Here is a 10,787-nt window from a genome sequence, read left to right as displayed (position 1 = left end):
AGAGAACTTAATCTAGATACCAAAATAAATGAAAACTATGTATTATTAATACTGGGTTTTCCTTCAGCGGTCGGTTTTAAATGAATGTAGAAAACTAGGTGCTACAGATTTATCAAAAGAAAACTCCACATAAAGCTAGAAAAATACACCCCCTTTTTAGAAGCCTTGACGCTGTCCATGATTAGCAAACACTTTAAGGGCAGATTCATGTTTCTAGGGATTATAATAACAAATCACCATCGCTATTTCTCTTCCTTTCACAGTGTCCTGAACATAAGATTGGCTCACCTCCCAGTGATATCCCTAAGAAAATGGAATATTTGGAACTGTCCGCTAAAGGCATAACAATGAACTACGTGAACCTGGCAAAACAGATGTTGAGGGCCAGAAACAGAAACTGGGAGGTAGGGAAGCACCTGTTTCACGACTATATCCTTGAGGAGAGCTGAGAGACTGATCAAATCAAACATCCCGCCTTAGAAGATGCTGAGAACAGGGTGATAAAGTGTGTAGTCAAGGAGAACAACTACTTGGGATGTAGATAAGAACTAAAACTAGGAGCCCAGTAGGGGAACTATCCTTCTCTATAATACTAAAAATCAGGCCCCTACCCCAGGAACCGCCCCCGCTCTAGTAAGTCCCTTACTCCCTGAGCGTGCGTGGTAAATGAAAAGTGAGAAAGAAATTAACCAGTTATTAGCTGAGGCATGCGAATATTAGCAGTGATTGATACATTTAGCTGTATAAATGCCTTGTAGTTTCTCAGTGCGGGGCCTGCTTTTTGGGATAACACAGCCATCGCCAGGGAAGCAGGGCTCCATCACGCACAGCAGTTACTCGGCGAGGCAGTTGCCTGAACGTGCCCCCTTCCCACTTCTCTCTCCCAGGTAGCGACGCTGAGCGTGCCATCACATGGTATGGAACGGAACGTCCCTTTGGTCATTTGGGGTCGGCTGCCCCAGCTGCACCCCCACTGTCCTGCGCACACCCCAGCCTACTCACTGGCTGGGCAGCGCGAGGCACAGAGAAGGCCGCGACGCTGCGCAAGCGCTGCTCAGCAACAGCTAGAGCACGGGTGAGCTGTTGACGCCGTTGGCATCACAAATCCAAAACACGGCACCACAGGAACTGCTACCATGAAAGTTAACTCCCTCCCAGCCAAAACCAGGACACCCGTGGAGGCTGTCAAGAAGGCACGAGAAAATTCGTAAACCTGACTATTTCTTTAAACAACCTTTTTGTTACAAAGGCTCAAGAGAAGTTAGAGGCACCCAAACGCTGTGAAACAGAAAGGGCAGGGATAGTCAGGAATCCATAGAAAAGTAGGCCTGTCCTGCCGTGAGAGAAGTAAAATCTGGAATTGTTAAGGGCTGGAAAAACAACTTGGAGAAGAACAGGAAAGGGATCAAGGTGACGTTAGCTTTAAAGGTAGCTGCTGACCGACGCTTAAAAGAGGACTTCTGCAGCTTTTAAAAAGCTCTCCCGTTTTCTCCCAAGCTTCCTCCCACTCCGAAAGACCACCTGCGCTTCCAGGAAAAACCAAAAGTGTGAAAAAGCGTCACTCCCCTTTTCTTTCTTCCCTCTTACTTTCTGAGCATTGAAGAGGTATAAAAGTACCCACAAAGTAAATAATCAGAACGGCCCAAACGCACAGTACAAATTGGCATAACCTACTACCCGGAATTCAGGCAATTTGAAGACTTGCAACCTTTTAAAGCAAAGGGAGAGAAAAGATGAGCTTGAAGGACTTACTGACGTAGAGGGTCTTTTGGGCTTCGCACCTACGGCCGGTGAGATCTCCCTGGCAGGGCTGGCACTGCCTGTGCTCAGCACCTTGTCCCAGCCTGTCACGCATGCCACATCAGCCACTGACCCCCACCCTGCTGTGAAACAGCCGTTTGCAATTGCCAAAGGTATTTTTCAACTGTTGAGCAGCGTGCTGTGCCAACGGACTGATGCTGGGTGTGGAATTAAATCCTGAGGCACTGTTTTTGGGCTCAGAAATACCACGGCAACTGCTGGCTTGACCTGAGATGAATGCACAAGGAACGACTGGCCTGCCCAGTCACCTGCTGCCAGTACTAGCACATAGAAGATACTGCCAAGTGAGTGGGTGACACAGAGCACCAACCCACCTTCATACTGGCCAGTCAATTACACACAGGCACAGCCTCTAAGATGGAGGAACACCTCCCAGTTCAAAAAGGTAAGGAGTCTTAAGTCAGGGTGTGCCCCACACCCCACCTCTGCGACCCATTTCTGCCCCTCCCATTTGTCATCGATAGTCACAAAATTCGTCAGGCCTTCTTTCGCACCTCGAAGAAGACCATGAGTTCAGACAAAAGGCAAAGCTGTGGCATGGCCCCTGTTGTGGTTCAGCTGGTAGCTCAGCCCCACACAGACGCTCACTCACTCCCCCACCCACCGGCGAGATGGGGGAGCGAATCAGAAGGGTAAAACTGAGAAAGCTCGTGGGTTGAGATAAGAACAGTTTCATAATTAAAATAAAACAACAATAACAACAACAACAACAATAATGCAACCAAAAGGAAAATAATGAGAGGTGAAACATGGGGGAGGGGAGAATGAACAACCAAACCAACAGGCCCCGACGCAGCCGCACACCGCCCGCCGACCCGACACCGCCAGTCCCCGAGCCGCAACTGCCCCGGTTACTGTGCTGGTCGTGGCGTCACGTGGCATGGAGTGAGCATCCCATTGGCCAGTCGGGGTCAGGTGTCTTGGCCGTGGCCCCGCCCCTCCCGGCTTCCTGCCCCCGTGGTGGCAGAGCGCGGGAAGCTGGAAAGGTCCCCGACTACTACAGGCACTACCATGAAGAGAATTAGCTCTTTCCTGGCCAAAACCAGCACATACAGCTGTTCCTAGGTCCCACCCAATTGCTCCACAATTGCCTCCACTTGCGTCGTTAAAATGCGCGTTACAGCTCCACTTTTATGTTTTCCAAGTCCTCACTAACTCAGCTTAAATCACCCGCTTTACTCCTCATTTACCCACCTGCAACTGGTGCAGAATTCACCCACATGTACCTTTCACATCCTGAGAAGTTCAGAGCAAAATAAAACCAAAAATCCACCATGATCACAAAGGCTATACAGACAGAGGAGATGCTAATTTAACCAGGATCTCTGGGTCGCAGCTAACAGCAGCCTTCACAAATGCAACCGCAGTATCCCTGCCTGTGGCTGGAAACTAAAGCCATTTTCACGTTCTGCCACAAGCCCTGTCCCCTTCAGCCCCGTCTGTCTTAACTGCACACCCCAAGCTCCAGTCCTGAATCCAAGCTCTGCAATGCGAGGAGACTTTGGACACCTACCTGGCTGACAAAAGCACACGGGAAACAGTCACTTTGAGTGAGGAGAATGCAAACTGCATAACAGAGGAGCATATTAACCACTAGAACAACTAGCAAGGTGGAATGTCCTCGGAGAATATCTCATAGCCTCCTCTTTTAAAATACAAAAGCAGACATTTTTCTAGAACTGCTGCAGAGGCTTATCCATAAGAGCTAACCAGGTGTTATAGCTCAAGAAAACTTGTTCTGAGTCAGGCCGCTTCAACAAACATTAGTTAATCTCAGGTTCAGGAGGCCAGGTGGGAACTATTACAGCGAGGCCGACTTAAGAGTTCTTAAGTTTTAGAATGAGGATCCAAAATGCACACTCGCTCACCTGAGAAGATGCGAGCTTTCAAGCTCGGGGAGTTACCTTGTGCAGCATCCAGACGTGCGGGAGGGAAGGGGTCCCCGACAGACTGACCAGCCGACGGGCCGGGCGGGAAAGAGTCCCCGGCAGAGAGGCCGACACACCGACCCACAGGTAAAAGGGGGGAGACGCCCCAGATGGACGGGCGGTAGGGAGGGAGGGAGGGAGGGAAGGGGACCCGTCCCCGACAGACCGACAGACGGGGGGCAGAGTCGCGAGAGACCGACGGACAGACCGACTGACTGCCGAGACAGAGGAAGGGTGGGGGAACAGGTCCCCAAGAGACCGACAGACAGGCGGGAGGCAGGACGGACGGGTGCAGGTCCCCGAGAGACGTTCTGCAGGCGGGGGGGAGGGAGACACGTCCCCGACAGACGCACCGGAGGGAGGCAGGGAGATCATCCCGACTGCGGACCGGAGCTCCGAGCAGAACCAGCTCAGCGCCGTCCGGCACGGCTCCCTTTACAGCCCAGGCTGGCGGAGCTGCGCTCTTCTATGGTCATGGCCGTTTCCCTTTGCCGAGGGCTCCATCTCCCGGCGGCTGTGGACGTCCAAAGACGAGTGCCGTGGCCAAAGGGATTTTACGCGGCTCAGCCGAGACGGGGTCATCACGCTGCCAAGGTGAGCGGGATGGCTTCTGCAGCCCCTGGCAGGTCAAGGGAGCAGCTGCTCGGTTCATGCTGCCGGGGCACCGCCCTCTTGCCGAGGCTCCTCTCCTGCCGCACGTCGGCAAGACCAGCTCTTTCCCAGCAGAGCTGCCCGGTCCGCCCGCCGCCAGCTCATGCTTGGCTCGGAGAGCGCAGACGAAGCGGCCAGTCCGCTCTCGATGTGCCCCGAGAGAGTGAGAGGGGCGGGAGGGTCTGCGCGGGCAGCAAGGCGGGCTTGTGCTGGGATCATCAGCTTGCCGGCAGGAAGGCGAGGGAAGCCCGGCAGAGGGATAACACAGGCAGCTCTCACACTCACGTTCCAGTCAGCCCCTAAAGGCAACTAGTGGAATTTTGAGTTGACACAGGAGCTCACATTTCACAGCATCCGGGTCGGAAAGAGTCAAAAAAACCACAAAACCCCCAAGGAAAGGAAAGCTGCCCACGTCCAAAACAAATTTGGGGGAGACAAACGAAAATTACAAGGGATCTGGAAAACATGACTTATAAAGAGCAATGAAATGAGCTGAAGTTTTCAGCTCATAGAAGAAAAGCTAGAGTTTGGAAAAAGGGGGCAGAATAGCAGTCATGACACAGTTAGAAGGCTATTTCAAAATGGAAGGGAAGCTAGTCTATGTGGGAGATGGGAGAAGACAGTTTAAATTGCAATAAGGGACACTTAAACTAGACCTTAGTAAAGAACAGCCTCCATGGTAAGAAGCCATGAAGTACTGAAATGAAAGGGTCTATGATCTCCACCACAGGAAACACTCAGATCTCACAGCCACCTCTCTGGAATGACTGGGGTACACAGCATCCAGCCCAAGGACACGTGCCCTAGACTGGATGAAATCTGGAAGTCCCTTCCAGTGCTCTGGTCACCAGTCAGAATGAGATCAGTGTGTCCCCATCCAGGATTACCTACTGGGGATGTACAGCAGCTATCTTCTCCCAGGTAAAGACTTCACAGGAGTTTTGCACTGGCCAGTGTTGCCATTCTCTCTTCTTCACCAGCCATGAAGAAGCCTCCATCAGTGCCGTTCAAGTGTGAGATTCATATTTCACTTTTCAAAATGTGTCATATGGAGCAGCACTTAAGGCACAAAAACATCTGCTACTGCGTTAGAGCCAGAATCTACCTATACTCTAAGGGGAAATATTAACCTGTGTATTCAGAAGAAAAATACTTACCAGTTGTCTTGTCAATCCCTTGCAATACTCACAGAAAACTACAAAACAAACCCTTCTGTAGTGTTACCTTCAGGCTTTTTAGTCATTCAAGAGTATTGGGCAACAGTTTTTGGAGAAAAGTCCCGTGCCAATTTGAAAAGTGTCTGCGTGCTGTAGTTGCCCTCTAATGACACCTGACTATTAGCAAAATTTAAATTCAGAGCTCAGTTGTCACAGCCATGGGTGTAACACTAGATAATGTTTTCTAAAGATTATAACAAAATGACACTGCTCAAGAAGTGGAACTTCCGTTCTTTCAGAAATGTTGACATTTCAGAAAATTATGTTTTATACATATGAGATTGAAGCAATGGATATAATGCTTAATAGAGTATAATTGATAATGAATATGAAGCACTGGAAAGCAGCACCTAATTAGTAGGTATAGCAAATTGATTAAACAGGTGTCGTGACTTTAGCTGGGATAGAGTTCATTTTCTTCACCGTAGCTGCACCGTGCTGTGTTTTGAACTTAGTATGAGAATAATATTGATAACACACTGACGTTTTACACCCCAGAAAGAACTGAGTCAGACAACGGGACTCATTTCCGAAATCACCTCACAGACAGCGGGGCCAAAGAGCAGGGCATTGAGTGGGTGCATCACAGCCCCTGCCATGCACCAGCCTCTGGGGAAATGACCGATACAGTGGGCTGTTAAAGACTACGCTGAGAGCAATGGGGGGGGTGGGACATTCAAGCACTGGGACACACATTCAGCAAAAGCCACGTGGTTAGTCAACACGAGGGGACCTGCCAATCGAGCTGGCCCTGCCCAGTCAGAACTCTTACGTACTGTGGGAGGGGACAGAGTCCCTGCAGTGCACGTGAAAAATACGCTGGGGAAAACAGTCTGGGTTCTTCCTGCCTCAGACAAAGGCAAACCCGTTCGTGGAGTTCCTTTTGCTTGAGGACCTAGGTGCGCTCGGTGGGCGATGCGGGAGGGTGGAGGTGTCCAGTGTGTGCCTCAAGGGGATTTGATTTTGGGTGAAAACGGCCAATGAACTGAATGGTATGCTGTTAATTGCTATATGATGTTGTATGTCATCACTACTGTGGTTGCTAGATCTCGTATCAATGGTATCATGGTGGGAATCTCCCAGACTGATGAAAAATGAACTTTCATTGAACTAAGCAAAGTGCAGTGCTGATGGAACAAGGTCTGACTTCAGCATGCAACAAGGCAACACCACACACACCATCTCTCTGGCCCTGGAAGACTCTTAAGGTAGATGGAGGCCAAAATCATGGACTAAATGACCTCAGTGAACATTTTGTGGACATTTGTGGACCCTCTACAGACATTTTACAAGGGTGGTCCATAGACTGAGGGGATGATAAATGATAATCTGTGTATTTTATCACAGGATGGGAAGGGGGGGTGGGGGTGGTTACTGAGGTTGCATTGGCTAGTGTGGGACCTGAGCATGACGTAAATGGTATGGAGTAAGGGGTGGATACTGTCACGGTTTTAGCTGGGATGGAGTTAAGTTTCTTCGCTGTAGCTGGTATAGTGCTGTGCTTTGGACTCAGTGTGAAAATAATACTAATAACGCACTGATGGTTTAGTTGTTGCTGGGTAGTGCTTGTACCAGTCAAGGACTTTTCCCGCCTCTCATGCTCTGCTGGGTGCACAAGAAGCCGGGAGGGGAGGGGGCACAGCCAAGGTAGCTGATGCAAACTGACCAAAGAGATATTCCATGTCATATGACATTATGGCCAGTGTATTAAGTGGGAGGAGTTGGCCATGGCAAGCAGCGACTGTGGCTCGGGGACCAGCGGCGTCAGTCAGCGGGTGGTGAGCAGTTGTATTACTTGTTTGGGTTTTTTCCCTCCTCCTGAGGTTTCACCTCTCTCTCTCTCTCTCTCTCTCTCTCTCTCTCTCTGGTTCCTTTCCTTTTCATATATTATCATTATTAGTGATTTATTTTAACTATTAAACTGTTCTTATCTCAAGCCATGAGTTTCCTTACTTTGCCCCTTCCGATTCTCTCCCCCATCCCACTGGGGTGCGGGGAGCAAACGAGTGGCTGTGTGGTGCCTAGTTGTTGACTGGGGCTAAACCATGAGAGGAGGTGACCTCTCACATAGGTGACCACCTGTGTGAGAGAGCAACTGGACCACACGGAGCTCTGCCTTGGGATGGGTCAGGAGCCGGTTGAGAGCTTCCAGGCAAAGTTATTGGGTGCACCAAGGTGAATGCTGTTGTATGCCTCTTGATCAGGCAGAAGAAGTACATGGGGTCTTCTTCAAATACCTGCAAGAAGCGTAATGTTCACAGGCCCTAGTCCTCATGGGGGACCTCAGGAACCCCTGTATCTGCTGGAAAGACAATACAGCAGGGCTTAAGCAAAAATAGTGACATTCAAAGTCTAAATTATCTATTTAATAGAAAATGAACCTCAATAGGAACAGTATGGTTAAAAAACATTATAAGGGAAACTCTCTTAGAGTGCAGCCCTTTTCTCTGACGCTTTGCTTTCCCTTTAAATGTTCCCCAGGATACAGATGCCCATGCGTGCAATGTGAAGTGGGGGGACTGTGAAGTGGGGTTGTGGTAAGTTGTCAGCACCCTAGGTTCCTCACTGTGATTTGGCTCAACAACAGAACTCAGAGGGTCGTGACCAATGGAGCAGAGTCTGGCTGGAGGCCTGTCACTAGTGGTGTTCCCCAGGGGTCTGTGCTGGGTCCAGTCCTGTTTAATATATTCATCAGTGACCTGGATGATGGGATCGAGGGTAACCTCAGCAAGTTTGCTGATGAAACCACGCCGGGAGGAGTGGCTGATACACCAGAAGGCTGTGCTGCCATCCAGCGAGACCTGGACAGGCTGGAGAGCTGGGCCGAGGCAAACCTCATGAAATTCAACAAGAGCAGGTGCAAGGTCCTGCACGTGGGGAGGAACAACCCCAGGCACCAGTACAGGCCGGGGGCTGAACTACTGGAAGGCTGCTCTGTTGAGAAGGACCTGGGAGTGCTGGTGGACAACAAGTTGACCATGAGCCAGCACTGGGCGCTTGTGGCCAAGAAGGCCAACGGTATCCTGGGCTGCATTAAAAGGAGTGTGGCCAGCAGATCCAGAGAGGTTATCCTCCCCCTCTACTCCGCCCTAGTGAGACCACGCTTGGAGTACTGTGTGCAGTTTTGTGCCCCCCAGTTTTAGGAGGACGTGGTACTGCTTGAGCAAGTCCAGCGGAGAGCTATGAAGATCATCAGGGGACTGGAGCATCTCCCTTATGAGGAAAGGCTGAGAGACTTGGGTTTGTTTAGCCTGGAGAAGAGAAGGCTGAGGGGGGATTTCATCAATACCTACAAATATCTAAAGGGTGGGGGTAGGATGATGGGACTAGGCTCTTTTCGGTGGTGCCCAATGACAGGCCAAGGGGCAACGGGCACAAGTTAGAACACAGGAAGTTCCAGCTAAACATGAGAAAAAACTTCTTTCCTGCGAGGGTGACAGAGCGGTGGAACAGGCTGTGCAGAGAGGTTGTGGAGTCTCCTTCCCTGGAGACATTCAAACCCCACCTGGACGCCGTCCTGTGCCCCCTGCTCTAGGTGTGCCTGCTCAAGGAGGGGGGTTGGACGAGATGATCTCCAGAGGTCCCTTCCAACCCCTACCAGTCTGTGATTCTGTGATTCTGTTGTTGTCTCCTTCTGAGATTTAGATCTTAATTGTATTTGTGCTAGACAAACAATTTGGTCTTCCATTACAAGAAGAAAGATGTAAGAATGTCATTGAGAAAGGAAGGAGCGTAAAAGAACTCAGTGTGATGAAGCAGCGGTCTTTGGTTGCTGGGCTTTTACTACGGCTTACAAATACTCAGCTTGGTCAATCTGATTTTTGTTATGAATCTAGTGGAGAGCAGTAACGATCCTTGCATAAACAGTAAAAAAAGGAAAGTGCTTGCTTAGGTGGTCTGATGTTTTTGTAGTAAACCTTTGTGGAAACATGAAAGAACAAGGAAAAAGACAATACTTTTATAAGAGCATTTGAAAAAGCTCAGACAAAAACGGATGAACTGTGGAGCTAAGATCTCTTCCTCTGATCTGAAATTGGTACAACAATTTTCAGGCAAAGGTCAAACTTGAAATCACTGGCATTCTGGATAGCTTAATTTTTTTACTCTGTTCAATTTATTAGCACCAACACCTTGAACTTTAAACAGTTATTCCAAACCCCTATTTAGACTGAAGTGGTTTTTTAGTTGTTTTCCATTTTTTGTGTTTTTTTTTTTTTGTAACGGATAGCTTCTACACTGGACAGTTTGTCTATCAGCTGCAGAAGCAGCTGAGGCTCGATACAGTGAATCACTAAGGAGACCAGCATGTGCTCCTTCATCACTGCCATCTTTGGGGGGTGGCCCTGCTCCCCATCTGGGAGCACTAGATGGCAGATGATTCCCTTGAATCGCTGGAGTACGTGTTACCTGTTCCGTGCTTCTTGACCACATGGAGGTCTTCAACCAGTGCAAGGTCAGGACGGCTCTCTGTTCCCTTGTTAAGTGAAAAAAACACATTTTCACCTCCTTAATGGAATTTCAGCTTGCTCTTAGCCACAGGCAAAACACGGAACTTATTTTACGTACATTAAAACATCTTAAAATGTGACAGTGTTGAGATCCTATGTATAAACTTCTCTGTCAGTTTTGTAGCCAAGTTATGATAGCTATGAAACTAAGAACCTGACTGTATTTTCCCCTTTTGAGTGAAATCTGAGCATTGACATGATTACATGATGCTCCAGGTAAAACAGTTCAGGGTCTAGACTAGGTAAACTTGACATAAGTGGTGCAGAGATCAGGAAACCTTAGTTATTGCCACTAGAAGAACTGAGATAGAACCACAGAATCATAGAATAGTTTGTGTTGGAAGGGACCCTTAAAGACCACCTAGTCCAGCTCCCCTGCCAATGGGCAAGGACATCTTCACTAGGTCAGCTTGCTCAGAGCTCTGTCCAACCTGACCTTGAACACTTGCAGTGATGGGCATCCACAGCTTCTCTGGGCAGCCTGTTCTTGTGCCTCACCACTCCCATTGTAAAAAAATGTCTTCCTTATGCCCAACCTAAAGATACCCCCTTTCAGTCTGAAACCGTTGCCCCTTGTCCTGTCACTACAGGCACTGGTAAAAAGTCCCTCTCCATCTTTCTCATAAGCCCGCGTTATGTTTTGAAAGGCCGCAATAAGGTCT

This window comes from Phalacrocorax aristotelis, chromosome Z (assembly GCF_949628215.1).
Source record: "Phalacrocorax aristotelis chromosome Z, bGulAri2.1, whole genome shotgun sequence".
Classification (NCBI taxonomy): domain Eukaryota; kingdom Metazoa; phylum Chordata; class Aves; order Suliformes; family Phalacrocoracidae; genus Phalacrocorax; species Phalacrocorax aristotelis.
The sequence above is the reverse complement of the archived record's forward strand: the minus strand, read 5'-3'. Positions refer to the sequence as shown.